Source organism: Dendrobates tinctorius, unplaced genomic scaffold (genome assembly GCF_039654945.1).
Source record: "Dendrobates tinctorius isolate UK_male_01 unplaced genomic scaffold, ASM3965494v1 ptg000107l, whole genome shotgun sequence".
Taxonomy (NCBI): domain Eukaryota; kingdom Metazoa; phylum Chordata; class Amphibia; order Anura; family Dendrobatidae; genus Dendrobates; species Dendrobates tinctorius.
In genome coordinates this window covers 21,821,258-21,842,128 of record NW_027361775.1, presented here as the reverse complement: position 1 = coordinate 21,842,128, position 20,871 = coordinate 21,821,258, and the positions used below count along the sequence as shown (strand labels likewise).

At 49.4% G+C, this 20,871-nt stretch overlaps 1 protein-coding gene across 1 annotated transcript in view; it reads right to left on the bottom strand.

Moving 5' to 3' along the window:
- Positions 1-6,143, bottom strand: part of ECE2 (endothelin converting enzyme 2) — a 141,258-nt gene extending 135,115 nt beyond the window's left edge. The window contains exon 1 of the mRNA XM_073589236.1: positions 6,055-6,143. The gene's annotated coding sequence lies outside the window, so the exon portion shown is untranslated. The remainder of the gene's footprint in view (positions 1-6,054) is intronic.
- Between the last annotated feature and the right edge of the window lie 14,728 nt (positions 6,144-20,871).

The window sequence follows — 20,871 nt, the reverse complement described above, 5'->3', positions numbered from 1 at the left end:
ATAGCTTGTAGATCTGTGGGGTCTTGTGGATAGTTGATAGCTTGTAGATCTGTGGGGTCTTGTGGATAGGTGATAGCTTGTAGATCTGTGGGGTCTTGTGGATAGGTGATAGCTTGATGATCTGTGGGGTCTTGTGGATAGGTGATAGCTTGTAGATCTGTGAGGTCCTGTGAATAGGTGATAGCTTGATGATCTGTGGGGTCCTGTGGATAGGTGATAGCTTGATGATCTGTGGGGTTTTGTGGATAGTTGATAGCTTGTAGATCTGTGGGGTCTTGTGGATAGGTGATAGCTTGATGATCTGTGGGGTCTTGTGGATAGGTGATAGCTTGTAGATCTGTGGGGTCCTGTGAATAGGTGATAGCTTGATGATCTGTGGGGTCCTGTGGATAGGTGATAGCTTGTTGATTTGTGGGGTCCTGTGGATAGGTGATAGCTTGATTATCTGTGGGGTCCTGTGGATAAGTGATAGCTTGTAGATCTGTGGGGTCCGGTGGATAGGTGATAGCTTGATGATCTGTAGGGTCTTGTGGATAGATGAAAGCTTGTGGATCTGCGGGGTCCTGTGGATAGGTGATAGCTTGATGATCTGTGGGGTCTTGTGGATAGGTGATAGCTTTCTGCTCTGTTGGGTCCTGTGAATAGGTGATAGCTTTTAGATTTGTGGGGTCCTGTGGATAGGTGATAGCTTGCTGATCTGTGAGGATCTGTGCATAGGTGATAACTTGCTGATCTGTGGGGTCCTGTGGATAGGTGATAGCTTGTTGATATGTGGGGTTCTGTGGATAGGTGATAGCTTGTTGATCCGTGGGTCCTGTGCGTAGGTGACAACTTGTTGATCTGTGGGGTTTGGTGGGTAGGTAGATTTGTCAGAGCAGCACTTATATCCCTATTACAATGGTGCAGTATTGCATATGCTCAACCTCTGCTCCATTCATTCTTTATGGGACTGCTGCACTCTGCATTTTACAGCAGCCCCATAGACGATTTAATTTCCCCATTGTGCTGACTGGTGCAGGTCCCAGCAGGCAGACCCCCACTGATCGGTACATTATCACCTATCATGGAAAATCTCCTTTAAGCATAACAGCATAATCATCAATAGCTTTAAAAAGGAGCTGTGGTGTAGTGACCACTGTGTCCGCTAGGGGGCGCTGTGTGGGTGTCCCAGGAAAGGTGTATAAGTATTTCCAGTGTCCTAATAGGAGTAGGATGATGAATGATCGTAATGTATCCCAAGGTGGGTGGCCTTGGGATGAAGGCTTGCTTGTGTGTTGGTCAGCAGAGGTACTGCTGAGCTTCTGTTACACTGTGTCAGGGAGAGCGTTCCAGGTAGCTGGTGAGACCAGCTACCTACAAATCCACCCAGTGGTGTGGCTAGAATGCCATAGTAAAGAATGTATGAATGATTGTAGGACCTGTGATGAGGTCATAGCCATGTTACCCGGTGGGCGTGGCCACGGACCATATAAGGTGGCCAGGGTAGGTCACATGAGTGAATGCTGGGACCCGATTGGTCCGTCTGGAAGTTCTCGCTGGAAGATGTGTCTGCCTTCCTGAAGGACGCTGTGTTTAATGGCTACAAGTATCGGACAGTTCCCAGGGAGAGGGAATGAACGTCTGCAGTGTCATGACGCAAACATGAGGTAACCCTGACGGGGTGAGAACTGTGAGGCTAGAAAGCCTGCACAATGGACATTGCATAACCTGTGTGAGTATAGGCTTAACAGAGTAGAGCTCTGTCATGGATGCTATGCTGTTTATATGAACTTTATGTTGCTGGTAATGGTTTATGATGACTGAATCAACCGCATGGACTGTTATTGTTTTATGGAAAACCTGTGCCGGATCTGATTATTTGACTGACAAGGGAGTGTCCCCAACCTTGAATGACAGCGCTACCTTACAATTGGTGGAGAAATGCAAAGGGCAATGCTGTAGCCTTGTTGCTAGGGGCAACGGATGAGGTCTGCAGAATTCAGTTGCTAAGGGCAAAGGTTTCCAAAAGCACATGTTGCAGTGCTGGCAACGCTGAGCCAGGAGGGCTGACGGTCTTGAAAGCTGTGTGATATGCTGACCGGGGTCAGTGGAAGAGACTTATAGGACACCTCTGCGGTAGAGGGGTCCGAGAACCTGAGCGGCCAGCAGGTGACGGTCGTGAAAACCGTGTGATATGCTGACCGGGGTCAGAGAAAGAGACTGTGGATTGTGATAGGGTGCCTCTGTGGATATGAGGTACCCGAGGACCTGTGTGGCTGACACAGGTAACGGACAGGTGTTCACGTTGTGCTGACCTGGGTCAGTGAGAAAGAGACTGTGTACCTGGAGGGTTCAGTGTGGAAAGGTCCTGGAGGGTCAGTGTTGGGAGGTTCTGGGAGAAGAATCGGATCCCTGGAGCACGTGCGACCTTGGACCTGGTGAGGCGTGAGTGTTGGGCAGTCTCAGGCGGAGACGGATGTCATGAATAGCACCCGCTGAGCCCCTGGACCTGGTGAGGTCGATGTGTTGGGAGACTCAGGGAGGAGGGTTGGCTCCCTGAATAGCACCCGTTGCGCCCTGTGTGTTGGACGGTCTCAGGAGAGGAGACGGACGTCCTGAAGAGCACACAGACAGGACACGTGAGTTTTGTGTTGCATGTGTGTTTTTTTCTTTTCCCTTTCAAGTCAGCCTGCGGTGGCTCAGTGGGGTCAAGAAGGTGACAAGCGGCTTGATGTAACTCGGCGGGGTTACGAAGGTGACAAGCGGCTTGCTGTAACTCGGCGGGGTTACGAAGGGGACAAGCGGCTTCCTGTAACTCGGCGGGGTTACGAAGGTGACACCAGCAGCTGTGTGTGAGCGGCAGCCGGTGGTGTCGGAGATCGGTGACAGCAGGAGCTGTGGTGGTGCCAGCAAGGACTTGTGTGGTATCGTAAAAGACATAAACTGTTTTGGTGTGAACTGTGGTCTAAGGAGACCCGTAGAAAGGACATGGGAAAATCCCGAAAGGGGGCGGTGACCCAAATCGGGGTGGTAACCCAAAAAGGGTGGAGTCCCAGAGGGAGGCGGTGACCCAAATAGGGGTGGTAACCCAAAAAGGGGTGGTAACCCAAAAAGGGGTGGAGTCCCAGAGGGAGGCGGTGGCCCATATTGGGATGGTGGTCCAGAAAGGGGCCGAGTTATCAAAAGGGGCAGCACTGGGTACCTCAGTGGACATGTCTGGGGAACCGCAGTGTGTGTATGTCTTTTGAGGAGTGTGGCATGTATTTTCCAGATAAAGATGGGCCACAGGTGTGTACCGTGATGCTGCACCGGGAAGGAGTCACTGGGAGGCTGGACTCAAAGAATCAGGTGACTCTGACAGGAACTCCTCTCGTTTTATCTCTGACCGAGAAAAACGTCAGGGTTCGCTGCGACCATGGGGTCATTGTGAACTATACGGTGGACAGAGTCATGATTGAGATGACAAAGGGGGTTGAGTGCCAGCAAACTTAGTGCATCCCTTTGAGAGGGGCCGGGACTTTCTCTTGTTTGATGATATATGGCAGGGGGATGGAGACATTTCTGCTGTTGGGCTAACAGAAGTTGAGACGGTGACGCCTCCAAAAGTGGACAGGTCAGATGTAAAAGTGACCAGAGGAAGGGGTACATCTGCCCAACTTACGGACCTGACATCTCGTGACATGACGGATGGTGGGCTGGGAGATGAGACGACTGGACTATACACACGGGTGGACGGTAACTGGAGGGTTCACTCGACTGATAGGGCTGACCCAGTGGTACCCTTTGACAATATAATTAAAGAAATAGTGGTGCGACACGTGCTGGCCAAAAGAGAACAAGATCATGAGATATAGTTGATAAAAGAGACAGTGGAAAAATATCTCGAACGAGAAAGGGTCCTGAGACAAATGGCCGAGCACAGGGTGGAGGGGCTCGAGAAAGAAGTCTTGGAGCTCAAAGGTCACCTGTCCACCTGGCAAAGCGTGAACAAGACCCTTAGGGAAGAGATGGAAGAACTCAGAGGAGTAGTGAAAGGTCTTCTGCGAGAGAAGAGCTTGGACGAAGATGTACAGCGTCCGGGCCCAAGTGATAACAAGACGGAACTGCCAGTACCCATCTTGGCAAAGGGTCGTGAAGAGATAAAATCTCATGAAATTTGTGAGCTAGGAACTGAAGAAGACAGTCACCCGGTCGGGTCAGCTGTAGTGAGGGAAGTGTCCGTGGTAAAGCCAGAGCCTTCTGTCCAGGAAGAGAGCAAGACCACAACCTTCAAATCTGTAATCGAGGTACCCGAAGACATGCAAGAAGCCTGTGCTGAGGAAGGTGTGCATGAGGCTTTTAAAGAGGCGGTCAAGGCGTGTAAGGTGCACTGGGCACCTGAGCCCCGGCAGTTGGTGATAATATCAGCCAGAGAAGATACAGAAAACCAGGTAGCTGTCCTGAAAGAGATGCATTTACAATGTCTCCACGCCAAACAGTTGGTCAGGTGGAGTAATATGAAAGCTGCTCAATGCCTAGAGTTAGCAAGGGAGGCTATGGATCAGCTGGGTTTGTGGAAAGATGTAATTCCGGTACCCAAAGGTCTGATTGGGAGAATCATTGGAAGACTCGGGAAGGCAATGCAAGACTTTGTAAATATCTCCGGTGTGGTGAGGGTGAGGATCCCTCCTGATGATGAAGACCAGGTATCCAGTTAAGAGGGTAGGATTCCCATCATGGTGGTTGGCTCTGTGGAAAGCCTGAGAAACTTTCGGATGCTCTTGGAGTATCGAGTGGGGTACCTGCAAGAGATTGAACAGTTGAGGCTGGACCGTCTGCGGATCAATAAAGAGGTACGGAACACCAGATGGCGGCCGCCTTCAACCCAAGATGTAAGGTCCCGAAGGGTTCTTTCAAGTAGTGACATGGCAGATGGCCGAAGAATGTCAGCAAGTGGCAGTATGACGGGCAGTACAAGGCTGAGAGACCTTAGGCCATGTGAGACTAAACAGTGCCTGATGACGCAGACAGACGGTGACTGGAGGGCCAAAGATCAAGGCCGATATTCTGACCGCTGGGGGGCGGGGGAGGCCTAAGGTAGAGATGAGGCCATATGACAGACGAAACAGACAGAGACGGGACTCTCAACCTGTTGGGCAAGGTGACATGGGTGCCCGGTCTCGAGATCCCGGGGTAATGTTGTGTGTTCAACCCCACAAGTTTGAACAGAGTGGGGAGATATGTGGTGTAGTGACCACTGTGTCCTCTAGGGGGCGCTGTGTGGGTGTCCCAAAACAGGTGTATAAGCATTTCCAGTGTCCTAATAGGAGTAGGATGATGAATGATCGTAATCTATCCCAAGGTGGGTGGCCTTGGGATGAAGGGTTGCTTGTGTGTTGGTTAGCAGAGGTACTGCTGAGCTTCTGTTACACTGTGTCAGGGAGAGCGTTCCAGGTAGCTGGTGAGACGGGTGAAACCAGCTACCTACAAATCCACCCAGGGGTGTGGCTAGAACGCCATAGCAAAGAATGTATGAATGCTTGTAGTACCTGTGATAAGGTCATAGCCATGTGACCCGGTGGGCGTGGCTACGGACCATATAAGGTGGCCAGTGTAGGTCACATGAGTGAATGCTGGGACCCAGTTGGTCCGTTTGGAAGGTCTCCCTGGAAGATGTGTCTGCCTTCCTGAAAGACGCTGTGTTTAATGGCTGCAAGTATCGGACAGTTCCCAGGGAGAGGGAATGAACGTCTGCAGTGTCGTGAAGCAACCATGAGGTAACCCTGACGGGTTGAGAACTGTGAGGCTAGAAAGCCTCCGCAATGGACATTGCTTAACCTGTGTGAGTACAGGCTTAACAGAGTGGAGCTCTGTCATGGACGCTATGCTGTTTATATAAACTTTATGTTGCTGGTCATGGTTTATGATGCCTGAATAAACCGCATGGACTGTTATTGTTTTATGTAAAACCCGTGCCGGGTCTGATTATTTAGCTGCCAAGCGAGTGTCCCCAACCTTGAATGACAGCGCTACTATACAGAGCATAAAAGTTACAACAGAAGTACACTTTGAATGCATATGAGTGATGACACCTACAAGTATTTTGAAGTCAAAACTGCTCAGTTCTCAGTTCTTCTGGCTTTTCGTGTCACTCTGATGTGAATATGCTTGTTCTTTATTCTGTATGAGAGAAAATAACGTCATCAATTTTGTATTTCAACAACAAACGCAAGAAATCAACAAGAGCTTAAACTGTGTCATTGGACCATCAATCAGTCCTCTCTTCTAGACATCCCCTTGTCACTTACCTGGTCAGCCTCGGACCTTTGTGCCATACGCACATCCGAAGGTCCTGCAGCGTGCTTGTACGGTACTATGGTCTGGAATCGGTCTGATTTACGGCTGCATTTCTGCACTTTCTCGCACAGCAGGAAGGGTGTGAACTTTTCCTTCCACCGTAATTAATGCTTCTTAGAACAAAATACTGAACAATAGTCCCTGGAGCGAAATTAGTTTACAAAATGATAACTGCAGCAACTCTGGGCGGTGGCACATGGGTGTTCTTGTTGGCTGGAGTCTTTTTGTTTTAAATGCAGAGGAATTAGACTGGCATATTAAACAAATTGCTATTTTAACAATATTAACGTTAAAGCATCTCTGCGTGTTCACTATTATCGATGGCAGTATAATTGCTGTCTGCACCTGTTTCACTCTCCAAGGTCCCCTCCATACTATGTTAGGCTAATGCAGGACATTAAGCCCTTTGTACATCTTTTCTCCAGAAACTCAATCTTTTTTTGTGGTGACTATTTAATTGCTTTAAGCAACATAACTTATCATGCTATGCCACAAGGGAGCCTTAAAGGGAATCTGACACCAAGTTTTTGCTTCCTCCTCTGAGAGCAGCGTAATGTAGGGAAAGAGACCCTGACTACAGCGATGTGTCACTGATTTTACTGGGTGCAGCAGTGATACAATCAGAATTCTCTTCTGTAGATGTAGCAGAGCTCAAAAGCCGAATCCGCCCACAGCACTGACTAGCAGCTTTCTATGTACAGTAATACCTTGACTAACTAGTGAATCGACTTCCGAATTTTCCAAAATACAAACGGTCACTCAGTCGATTTTTTGCTTTGTAATGTGACCCGAGATCTGAATAAGTGAGCTTCTGCCACTCACCACTAGGCAGCCCAGCGAGCATTTTGTTCACTTGGTTATCTTGCCGTGCAAGCATCTCTGTCGTCGCTGTTGCTTTTTAACCATGGGTCCTAAGGTGAGTGCTGAGAAGGAGAAAAGGATGATGCCCTTGGATATAAAGCAAGAAATCATCGAAAAACATGAGCGAGTTGTGAGAGTTGGCGAGGCAGTACGATCATAGTACTACTAGGATATGTATGATTTTGAAGCAGAAGGAGTCGATAAAGGCTATAACGCCAGCCATGGGGGTTAAGATTATTGCAAAGGCTCCTGAGCTCTGTCCATGAAGAGATGGAGAAGTTGTTGTTGGTGTGGTTGATGGATAAGTAGCTTGCAGGAGATACTGTGACCGAAAGCATCATACATGATAAGGCACGAGACATTTACAAAGATCTGGTGCAGCAGGCGGCGCGGACATCAACAGACAAGGCATTAGAGGCCATTAAAAACCAGTTGGGGATAATTTGATAACTTTAATAAGAGGACCGGCATTCACTATTAGAACTTTTTCCGAACTGATAGAAGCTGAAGGATAAATCCCTCAGCAAGTCTTCAACTGTGACAAGACAGTGCTCTTCTGGAAAAAGATGCAGGCTTATAAAACGGTAGAGGAGAAGAGCATGCCAGGCCACAAAACTATGAAGGATAGGTTAACCCTTGCACTGTGCGAGAATACAAGTGGTGACTGCAAGATTAAGCCGCTAATCGTGTATCACTCTAAAAACCCCAGAGCTTTTAAAGAGGTTGTCCACTACTTTTACATTGATGGCCTATCCTTAGGATGTCATCTGATCGGGCGGGGTCCAACACCCGGTACCCCCGCAGATCAGAGTCAGTGCCTTCTGGAAGTACTTACAGTTGTGGCGAAAAGTATTGACACCCCTGCAATTCTGTCAGATAATACTCAGTTCCTTCCTGAAAATGATTGCAAACACAAATTCTTTGGTATTATTATCTTCATTTAATTTGTCTTAAATGAAAAAACACAAAAGAGAATGAAGCAAAAAGCAAAACATTGATCATTTCACACAAAACTCCAAAAATGGGCCAGACAAAAGTATTGGCACCCTCAGCCTAATACTTGGTTGCACAACCTTTAGCCAAAATAACTGCGACCAACCGCTTCCGATAACCATCAATGAGTTTCTTACAATGCTCTGCTGGAATTTTAGACCATTCTTCTTTGGCAAACTGCTCCAGGTCCCTGATATTAGAAGGGTGCCTTCTCCAAACTGCCATTTTTAGATCTCTCCACAGGTGTTCTATGGGATTCAGGTCTGGACTCATTGCTGGCCACCTTAGAAGTCTCCAGTGCTTTCTCTCAAACCATTTTCTAGTGCTTTTTAAAGTGTGTTTTGGGTCATTGTCCTGCTGGAAGACCCATGACCTCTGAGGGAGACCCAGCTTTCTCACACTGGGCCCTACATTATGCTGCAAAATTTGTTGGTAGTTTTCAGACTTCATAATGCCATGCACACGGTCAAGCAGTCCAGTTCCAGAGGCAGCAAAGCAACCCCAAAACATCAGGGAGCCTCCTCCATGTTTCACTGTAGGGACCGTGTTCTTTTCTTTGAATGCCTCTTTTTTTCTCCTGTAAACTCTATGTTGATGCCTTTGCCCAAAAAGCTCTACTTTTGTCTCATCTGACCAGAGAACATTCTTCCAAAATGTATTAGGCTTTTTCAGGTAAGTTTTGGCAAACTCCAGCCTGGCTTTTTTATGTCTCGGGGTAAGAAGTGAGGTCTTCCTGGGTCTCCTTCCATACAGTCCCTTTTCATTCAGACGCCGACGGATAGTACGGCTTGACACTGTTGTACCCTCGGACTGCAGGGCAGCTTGAACTTGTTTGGATGTTAGTCGAGGTTCTTTATCCAACATCCGCACAATCTTGCGTTGAAATCTCTTGTCAATTTTTCTTTTCCGTCCACATCTAGGGAGGTTAGCCACAGTGCCATGGGCTTTAAACTGCTTGATGACACTGCGCACGGTAGACACAGGAACATTCAGGTCTTTGGAGATGGACTTGTAGCCTTGAGATTGCTCATGCTTCCTCACAATTTGGTTTCTCAAGTCCTCAGACAGTTCTTTGGTCTTCTTTCTTTTCTCCATGCTCAATGTGGTACACACAAGGACACAGGACAGAGGTTGAGTCAACTTTAATCCATGTCAACTGGCTGCAAGTGTGATTTAGTTATTGCCAACACCTGTTAGGTGCCACAGGTAAGTTACAGGTGCTGTTAATTACACAAATTAGAGAGGCATCACATGATTTTTCGAACAGTGCCAATACTTTTGTCCACCCTCTTTTTTATGTTTGGTGTGGAATTATATCCAATTTGGCTTTAGGACAATTCTTTTTGTGTTTTTTCATTTAAGACAAATTAAATGAAGATAATACCAAAGAATTTGTGTTTGCAATAATTTTCAGGAAGAAACTGAGTATTATCTGACAGAATTGCAGGGGTGTCAATACTTTTGGCCACAACTGTAATTGTGGAGCTGGCTGTCTACTTGTAGTGGCAGGGGCTTGGTACTGCACATCTGCCTCCTATTCAAATCAATAGAAGGATGTATAGTGGGTCGCCCTCACACCCAGGGCAGCGGGGTACTCGGTACCGGGCCGGTGTCAGGGGGATGTGTCACAGCAGCAGTGACCCAGTCCGTGGCCCTGGGTGCCCAATATCAATGGCGGTGATGTTAATAGTATAGTTTATATGGATAGTTCGTGACGCCACCCGTGGTGTTTGGCAAGTAAGATGTTGAGCCAACGCTGCATGCAGATCCACTGAGACTGATGGTGTGGTGCAGCAAAGATGGTGTAGCTCCCCACAGGTGGAGCTGTAGTCCCAGGGCAGTGTAGGTGCAATGGATGAGGAGTGACGCAGAATGGTATAGATGCTGGTACCCAGATGTAGCGGTGCTGAACGTGTTAGCGGCGAATGAATGGAGGACACCAGGGCTTGCAGTTTCAAAGCTTTACTCACAGTTTGTGGTACCCACTGGTGCCTGCCTCCGTGCCGTGTCCTCCGGGGTAGAGACTCAATCAACCTCCCGGGCAAGTCAGGGTTCTCCTCTCCAACACTCCGCCAACATGTGCCTTTCCTGAACGACTCCTCTATTGCGCCTTTTAGTGTGAAGAACTCCAGTACCGTGGTTACTCTGAAGTTCCTCCTGTCAGATGTTCCTAGAACCTTACTTGTATGACAGACAGTTGTAGCCTGATCAGGGACCTCCTGGATCCCGGCTCTCTATCCGTGTTGCTGTTGTGTCCCAAGTCTTAGATGGGAGTAGTGCATTTACAGCCAACTACTCCACCGGTGTCTGCTGCAGAACTATAAGTGTCCATACAACCTCGGGGACCGGGTCCCGGCCTTGCGCTGAGAACCTATAGGCAGGGTTCCTCTTCCAACCCACAACTCCTCTCTGTTCTCCTACTCCTTCTTTCCGCGCTGTTCCTTCTCTCTCTTATGGAAGCTTAGGTTGCAGTTTTACGTCTTTCTCCTTCTGTTCCTTTCCCGTGCCAGCTGGCTCAGATCACTGAGGCAGCTGCAGCACTCCTTCTATTCCTCTTCTAGGGAACTCGTTCCACTAAGACCCGTCCTCAGCCTTTCCTGACTGACTGTCTTCCTCCGCCTTGAGCTCCTGTCAGCCTGCTCTCTGACTCAGACTGATCTCGACTGAACTTGTAATTCTAAACCTTCCCAAACTTTTATATATCTCAACTCCACCCACCTCCCAGCACATCTCGTGTTACGAAGCAAGGACCCACGAATGGTGCTCTGCTATCCTCCAAGCATGGAGCCGCAATCTGGTCCATTGCTGAACTATCCTGTGTGTGGGTGCAGGTGTTGGAGTGTGGAAAGGAGTTCCCAACTTACCTAGTTGGTGGGGCACTACACCTTAGGAGAAGGTGCAGTACCTCTGTGGCGACTGAGCCTCAGGGGCGCCACAGGAGCACCACAGAGCACCACCATCGCCGCCGCCACCACACAGAGGAGCACCGATACCGCTGCCCCAAAGAGGAGTACTACCATCGGACCTGTCGCAAAATGCCGGTGGAGCCCCGCCGCACAACAGAGCAGCACCAGAGAGCACCACCACCGCCGCACCAGAGAGCACCACCGCCACACCAGCCTGGGATGGGATTTCCCAGAGGCCACCGCACCAGCCTGGACCACTAAACAACCCATGTGACCACTCCTCCACTTGTGCCGATTCCCCCCCCCCCCCCGGTAAGCTGAATTCGGACTGTAAGACAGACCCCCATTTGACACATTATATTTTTTTCCCTATTTTCCTTATGAAAATTTGAGGTGCGTCTTATGGTCCGGTGCGTCTTATAGTCCGAAAAATACGGTAAGTTAAGTGAAAAAGTACAGTAGCAATAATTTAGCTATAAAGTGTAGCATAATGTTGTCTGATCTTCAAGAAAAACATCCTTAATAAAACCAGTGTAATTCTTTACAGTCTCTTTTATTATGTATTAGTATTTTTTTTATAAATTATTTGTTATTAATAAAGAACATTTTTCTTATTTAAAAACACCTAACAAAAATAATTGGTGTGTTTTTTTGGGGGCTGGAACGGATTAATAGCATTTAGATTCTTTTTAATGGCGAAATTTAGTTTGATACACGAGCAAATAGTTTTAAGAGCTTGGTCACAGAAAAAATTAAACTTATAACTCAAGGTATTACTGTATATTGACAGTAAGCTGCTAATCAGTGCTGAGGAATGTTTGGCCAGGAGGCACAAGGGCAGCTAGTCCAGCAGTGATAATCTCCTGCTGATAACACATTGATAGTACTGAAACTGTAGCACACAGCCTAATAAGTGAAACATAGCTGAAATGATGTCTCAGCCTCTAGTATATCTCATGGTATTCTCAGATTACATACAAAAAACCTGCTGACAGATTCCCTTTAAAGGTACTCTAATTTTAGTATTGTGCATCTTGGAAATCTCCACAAATCATCCTAAACTGGTCGCCTGAGCCTTAGGCCAAATAAAATACCAGCGAATGATGCATGCACATGCAAAATGGCACTATGGCTATATTATTATTGGTAATATTGGCAGTAGTACTCCTTCTTAAAAACTATATTTCTCAGTGTAAAATAAAAATATCAGATACTCACCTTCCGCCCTGGCACCATTCTAGTGATGTTGGCGCCCGGTCTCCCAGGACTCGCGTCACATTCTTATGCCACGTCAGCACTGAAGCCATTCAGTAGCTGCTGATGGGCTGCGGTTCTCACACTACTTGTACGTCCAAGGTTCATCTGAAGTATGTGTGACCAAAGCAGCCATTAAAGGCTGATGACTGGCTGCAGTGGTCATGTGTCAAGACTGAGACCTGTCTGCAGCAGCAAAGCCACTAAGCTCAGTAATTGGCTGCAGCGGTGATGTGCGCTGTTGCCGTTACATCGTTGCGGCAGCCAAAACACAGAGATTGCAGAAGGGGTGCAGAGCCAGCACTAGACCTGGGGAGGGTGAGGGCTTTATGGTTTTCTTAGTTACCCGTCTGCAGTCATTTGGAGACCACTTTGTTGAAAGTGGAAAAGCTATTAATTGGAACATGTTTTATTGCCTAGCTAGATGTAATTTATCCCTATCAGAACTGGTTATTTACATGCAGGATGGTCATTTACTATGGTATGTAGGTGTGTCAAATTAATAGCTTAAGTATTTCCTTTCATTAACTCAGACTGTCCTACATCATCTGCTGTAACAAATGATAACCCTTTGCTATTGGCAAGTGACTAATATTTTCATCTATTTGTGTGTAAATGTTACATAATGTTCTTTGGAACAAGCACAAGTCGTAATTTAATCACTTCTGCGCCACTGAGATTTAGGAAAGGATTAAGCTTCCTCACCCCACAGTGCCATCTGGTGGTCAGTCCTAAGGCGGCCATACAAACAGTAGTAGGTTGATGGTTGGACAATCGCCTTTTTCTCCAGCAATGCAACACTTAGCATATGGGCTCATACTCATTTGCGAGAAATACGGACGAGTGCAATCCGATAAAAAATCGGATTGCACTCGGACCAATGTTATTCAATAGGTGACATCTCATCTGCGATTTTTTTCTCAGCTGAAATCGGACTGAGGAAAAAAAGCTGCGTATATCGGACAAAACTCGCCAAAATCTAATTTTTACGCACCAGTGTCCTTTGAAAAGCTGGCAATTCATGTGCGGCTACTGTAAAATCACACTGATAGCTCAGAATAGAACAGATAGAATACATATATACACACAGAATAGGTGCATATATATCAGCGCACGATACACAATTTTTTCTGTGCTGTATTGTGCATAAATATGTGACTCTTCAGATTTTGTATTAGTCTATGCCTGATGAAGAGACCTGAGTAGTCTCGAAAGCTTGCAATGTGTTACCATCTTTTCAGTTAGCCATTAAAAGATATCAACCACTGAGGACTCTCAATTCTGAATATTTATGTATTACACCAGAATTTAAAAAGTAGAAAAAGGGAAAGGTATTCGAAGTGTACAACAGTAGACAGTGTTCTGGTACTTTTAAATCTTCGTTTATATTTCAATCTCAGTAAGCCAGTCCAGACTCTCCGCTACTGGAAACTACATGGATACAAGTACAGACGGAAAGTCGAGTGTTAGCAGAAATTTGGGAATTACTCCCGGTAGATGTTGCAGAGGTGATGCAGACCCTCATTTACTGTGTTTGTGGAGACAGCGAAAACGGTTCTTTGTGAAGGAAGGATTGCTTTATCGCAGTAGCGTGGATCACATCACCGTTACTCGTCTCCATCAAATTGTGATCACAGGGAGAGATATAGACATGGTCCTCACTGCCTATCATGATGTGTCTAGTTATTTTGGAGTGCAAAAGACAGAAGCCACAGGCCGTAGGCGATTCTATTGGATTGGCATGAGAGGAGACATTGAAAAATGCTGGCAGGAATGTCACACGTCTGACTATCACAACTGTGAAAGGTGATCATAAAGCACCACTGCATCTGCTTTTAAGTTGACGTCCATTACAAATGGTAGCCATTGATCATCTGAAGGTAGAGGCCAGCAGGACAGGCCATAGCTACATCTTAACCATCATTGATCAATACACCAAATTTCTAGTGGCCATCCCTGTGAAGGATTTAACTGCCCAGACTACACAGCGGTGGAGCAGGGAGAGGTAAGTATTGCAACTTGCAAGTGCTGTGGCCATGACCAAGCAGGGGGGGCACACTTGTGGTCGACGGCACTGGCACAGGGCACTCATAGTACGCTGGTGTGTCTGATGGCGAGTGGGCCCCCCACCATCAGAGACACTGTATTGTACTATGAGGGGCCCTGTGCCAGTGCCGTCGGCCATCAGTGGGCCCATCCACCTGTTCAGAGCAACGGCACTTGCCCGGGTGCGGCAGGTGTTGACCCCAGTCCTTGGGAGGGTGGGCAGCCCAGATAGGGAGGTTTAAAAAATGGCATATGTTGATGTGCAGGTTGGACATTCAGCTGCTGCAAATGGCGGAACTGGGCAATTCCGAGGAAGATGAGGACAAAAGCGAGGCAGTTTTCTGGCAAACTATGTGTCATCAGGGGAAGGTGGGACAAAATCCTTTGAAACTCATGCATGGTGCATTTTAATGAAGGTTAGCTCATCAACATTTTGTGTCGACAGACGGGTCCTTTTTCTGTCAGGATTGATCCAGCAGCACTGAAGACTCTTTCAGATAACACACTAGCAGCAGGGCAAGCGAGCTCCTGTAAGGCATATTGTGCCAATTCAGGCCAGGTGTCCAGTTTAGCGGCCCAATAGTCAAAGGGGAATGACCTGTGAGGGAGAACATCGATATGGGAGAAGTAGTTTGTAACCATAGTTGACAACTGCTGCATCCTGTCACTTTTAATCGATGCAGTATTAGCCGTCGTGTGAGCGGTACTTGAGAAATCATTCAACATAGTCATTAAACCCGTCTCCAACGCCACTTCGGCTGTGTGCACCACGAACACCTCTTTCATTGTGCCCACTACGGCTTGTGGGAGAACCAGCACCGCTGCTGTGTGCTGGGAAAGCCTCAAGCAAACGGTTTACCAGAGTTGCTTGTTTGTTAGCCAATATTATCTCTAGGTTCTCCTGTGGCATGATGTTGTGTAATTTGCCTTTGTAGCGTGGATCGAGGATGCTGGCCAGCCAGTAGTCATCATCCTTCATCATTTTGGCAATGCGGGGGTCTCTTTTTAGGATCCGCAAGGCATAATCGCACAAGTGGGCCACTGTTCCAGGTGTCAATAATGCACTGCCACTGCTGGGTGGAGGAGCACTTTCTGGCAAATCCACATCCCTACAGTCACGCACAAACACTGTACTTGACCTTGGAACGCCAACATTTTCTCTTGCCCCCTGAGAAGCATCCTCCTCCCCTAAATAATCATCCCCCTCCTCCTCTTCCTCTTCTTCCTCCACCTCGTCCAGGACAGTTCCCTGACCAGACAATGGCTGACTGTCAGCAAGGCTTACCTCCTCCTCCTCCTCCTCCTCTGCTGCAGATGCCAGATCCTTAATGTGCGTCAAACTTTGCATGAGCAGACGCATAAGTGGGATGCTCATGCTTATGATGGCGTCGTCTGCGCTTACCAGCCATGTGCATTCCTGAAAACACTGAAGGACTTTACAGAGGTCTTTCAGCTTTGGCCACTGCACACAATTCCATGTCTTCCCTCAAACTGCCTGCCCGTGTATCCTCTCACAAATGCATTACAGCCTGCCTCTGTTCACACAGCCTCTCAACCATGTGCAGGGTGGAGTTCCACCTTATTGCAACTTCTATGATTAGGCGGTGCTTTTGGAGGTGGAGCAATCGCTGCAGCTTCTGCATACGGCTGTAAGGAGTAGCAAGAGTGGACCCTCTGGGTCACGGTACCGGGATCCCTGGGGCGAGCTGGCCAGGTGGTGCTGACCCCTATACAGGGACCGATAGGAGCAGGCCCGAAGGAGTCGAATACCGCAACAGCTGATACCAAGAGGGGCGGCTCAGGTGCGGATGAGACAAACAAGGCAGAGGGTCAGGAGCGACCGGAGTCAGGAGCGACCAGAGTCAGGAGCGACCGGAGTCAGGAGCGACCAGACGGGGCCAGAGTACCGTATGGAAGGCACACGATAATCAGGCGCCTCCATGAGGGAGGAGGCGCCTGATATACCCTGTGCTGGAGCTTGATTGGTAATCGCTCCACAGGGCTGGTGCAGCAGGGGTTAAGTGAGGGGAAGAGCGAGTGCCCGTGGCCTAAGGTGCATGCCCGGGACAGGAGCAGAGGAGGAGGAAGCCCCATGCAGAGCTGCAGGACGGGAGAATGGGGGCGCCGCGCGCCGGCTGGAGTGATGAGCAGGGAGAGACCCAGGGAGCAGGAGCAGGCAGAGCGGGAGCATGCAGAGTGGGACCCGGCAAGAGAGGTGACGACGGCTCCGACCTGACAGGCGGCGCTGGTACCGACCTGACAGGCGGCGCCGGCGTGACAACAACTGGACTGTATGGCCGAGCGACGGATGTGCGAGCACAGTCTTCGCACCTTATGGAGCAGTTGTCACGGCCGCCGCTGATACTCACCTGCCGTGTCCTGTGCGCACCTCCCGGCGCGCACCCGCTCCCCGGCGCGTCCCCGCTGCTGACCTCCGGCCTCCCCGACGTCGCTCCCACGCTCCTCTGGCCGGAGCTCTGATGGCGTCATGTGACGCGGTGGCTCCGCCCCCAACATGGCGGCGCCCATCGTCTATTTCTGGCAGGCGTCTCCCCAGGTAAGACGCCTGTGAATCGTTCTCGGACTGCTGTCCTTTTGGCCAGCGCCCTGCACGCTCTCAGGCCCTGCTACGCTTCACCTCCTACCCCCCGCTCTGTTAGGTTTCCTTGACTGTTCTCTCTCGGTTCGCTCCTCTGGCTGTTCCGTTTCCCTGTCTCCTTCCCGGTGTGCTAGCGCTCCTGTGGACTCCTTGTCTGTGCCCTCTCTTACCCGCTCTGTCTCTCTTGCAGCCTCCAGCCACTACCTGCTTCGAACCCTCCAAGTGTCTGCGTCCTTCTGTCTCCTACCACTGACCTCCCGTGCCGCTGCCCCGCTGACTCTCCACCCTAGTTCCTCTGGTGCTCACCCAGTCGCCCCTTTGGCTCCGGCTGTCACGGTTCCATCCCTTGTGGGCCTGCCCCTAACACTACCTGTATAGGGGGTGGCTCCACCTGGTCCAGCTCGCCCGCAGGGGCTCTGGGGCCGTGACCTAGAGGGTCCACTCCGTGTTACTCTCCTTGTTTTCTGCCACCCGTAACACTCCGTAACAGATTCACAGGCCATGGACCCGCTGGAGTCACGGCTACGCAGAAGGAGTTACTTTTTTTACGCGAGAACCAAACGCGCATAATGTCCTTCATGAAATCGATGGACGCGCGTCTCTCCGCTCTCCAAACCTCCGATCCCAGTAATGCGGCCCAGCTGGCTGGCTTACAGCAAGAGTTAGCGCAGCAGCGGGACGCACAAAGTCACATCCTCAGCTACATGGCTTCAGTTGATGGCCGCTTACTCGTGCTCCAGGCAGCCGCGGCTGCTCCTCCTCCAGTTACTGGTCCTCACCCCCTTCCACGGTTGGCCAAACCCCCCCCGTTATAACGGTGACGCAAAACTATGCCGAGGTTTCCTGAACCAGTGTCGCCTCCATTTCGAGTTGCAGCCTCAAGCATACCCCACGGATCGCTCTAGAGTGGCCTTCATAATCTCTCACCTCGAGGGGGACGCTTTGGCATGGGTAAACCCCCTCTGGGAGCATGATGACCCCCTGGTTACTCATTTGTCAAATTTTTTGGACACTTTTCGTCGTGTATTCGACGAGCCAGGTCGTCTCGCCTCCACCACCGAATCTCTGTTCAGTTTATGTCAGGGGTCCCTTACCGTGGGGCAGTATGCCATCCAATTCCGGACTCTCTCGTCCAATTTGGGTTGGAACAATGAGGCTTTGGTAGGAGCTTTTTGGAGGGGGCTTTCGGGTCGGATAAAGGACGAGTTGGCAGGCTGCGACACTCCCACGGTTCTTGAGGATCTAATCTCGTTGGCAACCCGAATCGATCTGCGGTTCCAGGAACGAGCTCGTGAAAGAAGACTCACGCGCCCGCTGCCATCTCCTTGCAGACCACCCAGTCCTCGGTCTAGAGCTTGTCCCTCCGCGTCTGGACCCGAACCTATGCAAGTAGATCGCTTGAAACTCTTCGAACAACGACGTAAGGAGAGAAGTTCTCACGGCTTATGTTTCTATTGCGGTAGCGGGTCTCATTTGCTCCGTGCCTGCCCGGATCGTCCGGAAAACTTCTCCGCCTAGGTCAGGTAAGAGAGGCCTCCCTAGGTGTGCATGATTCCTCTCAACCCCTTTCTCTATCTGTCCTATTGCATGTGGGTGGCAAGCGGGTCTCCTTGGCAGCCTACGTGGACTCTGGCGCCGCTGGGAATTTTATTAGACTCGATGTAGTTTCCAAATTTTCGGTCCCTGTGAAGGCCCTCGAGAATCCTCAAGTCCTTGCATCCGTAGACGGCAATCCCTTGCAAGAGACCGTCAAGTTAGTTACGCACGAGGTCGAGCTTCAAATTGGCGCCTTGAACAAGGAGAAAATCTCGTTTTTTGTTTTAGCTGGTATCTCTCATCCTATTCTCCTCGGTCTTCCCTGGTTGCGACTCCATGAACCCACTTTGGATTGGCGTAACGGCAATGTTTTGTGCTGGGGGGACTCTTGTCGGTCTCGGTGTCTGCAGCCGATGCATCCCGTAGGTGTTCCCCGTCTCCTCCCTGGTCCCTCTAGTTTGCCGCCCGCTTATCGGATCTACGCGGATGTCTTCGACAAGAAGGAGGCTGAAGTTCTTCCACCTCACCGACCGTATGACTGCCCTATTGAGCTCATTCCTGGTGCCACTCCTCCCCGCAGCAGAATTTTTCCTCTCTCTTTAGCCGAGACGCAGGCTATGTCGGAGTACATCCAAGAGAACCTAGCCAAAGGCTTCATTCGAAAATCGTCCTCGCCGGCTGGTGCAGGCTTCTTTTTTGTGAAGAAGAAAGATGGGACTCTTCGTCCGTGTATTGATTATCGGGGCCTTAACCGCATCACGGTAAAAAACAAGTACCCGCTTCCATTAATTCCCGAACTCTTCGATCGCCTGAGAGGAGCACGAGTCTTCACCAAGCTGGATCTGTGAGGAGCCTACAACCTAGTTCGTATACGATCCGGGGATGAATGGAAGATGGCATTCAACACACGGGACGGGCATTACGAGTACTTAGTGATGCCATTTGGACTCTGCAACGCTCCTGCAGTTTTCCAAGAACTCGTCAACGACGTCTTTCGAGATCTCCTCTATGTCTGTGTAGTGGTCTATCTGGACGACATCTTGATTTTCTCTCCCGACTTGTCTACCCACCGCCGAGATGTCCGTCAGGTTCTACATCGTCTCAGGGAGAATTACCTGTTCGCTAAGTTGGAGAAATGCCTCTTTGAGCAGTCCTCTCTACCGTTCCTTGGCTACATCGTTTCGAGCACCGGCTTGGAGATGGATCCTGAAAAGGTCTCTGCCGTTCTCAAGTGGCCGCGTCCCCAAGGAGTGAAGGCAATCCAGCGTTTTTTGGGCTTCGCCAATTTTTACAGGCAATTCATTCCGCATTTTTCCTCCCTAGTCAAGCCTATCTCTGCTCTCACTCGCAAAGGGTTTAATCCCCACTCCTGGCCGCGGGAGGCTGAAGCCGCTTTTAAAGATTTAAAGCAGGAATTCGCTAAAGCCCCAGTACTCCACCGTCCAGATGCCAGTAGGCCATTTTTTCTGGAGGTTGATGCCTCGTCTGTGGGTGCAGGAGCGGTTCTTCTACAAAAACCTCCTCTGGACGCGTGGTCACATGTGGGTTCTTCTCCAAGGTTTTCTCCGCCCCAGAACGTAATTACGCTATCGGAGACAGAGAACTACTGGCCATTAAACTCGCCCTTGAAGAGTGGCGCCATCTTCTTGAAGGAGCTGTCCATCCGTTTACCATATTCACGGATCATAAGAATTTGGCTTATGTTCAGACTGCCCAAAGGCTCAACCCGCGTCAAGCTAGATGGTCCTTGTTCTTCGGGCGCTTTGATTTCCAGCTCCATTTCCGGCCAGGGAATAAGAACGTCAAGGCTGACGCCCTGTCTCGGTCCTTTTCGCCTGTGGACAGTGAAGATGACCCAGCACACATCATCAATCCAGCTAAGATTATCACTGTGGCTCCCCTAAACGTACTTTCTCCACCACCCGGTAAGACCTTCGTTCCGAACAGGGACAAGGCTAGGGTCTTACACTGGGGACACTCATCTAAATTTTCTGGACAAGCTGGAATAAGGAAGACTCTCTATCTCGTCTCTCGACATTATTGGTGGCCATCGCTTCGCCAAGACGTCCTGGACTTCATCGCTTCCTGTCTTTCGTGTGCCAGGAACAAGGTTCCTCGATCCCGACCTTATGGGCTTCTACACCCATTACCCATACCCACAACTCCTTGGACCCACATAGCTATGGACTTCATCACTGATCTGCCAGAGTCCTCGAGGTGTTCGGTTATCTTAGTGGTCGTGGATCGGTTTTCAAAAATGGCTCACTTTGTTCCCTTGTCTGGTCTGCCTTCTGCCCCCGAGTTGGCGAAGATTTTCTTGCTCCACGTCTTCCGTCTCCATGGCTTTTCCCAGCACATTGT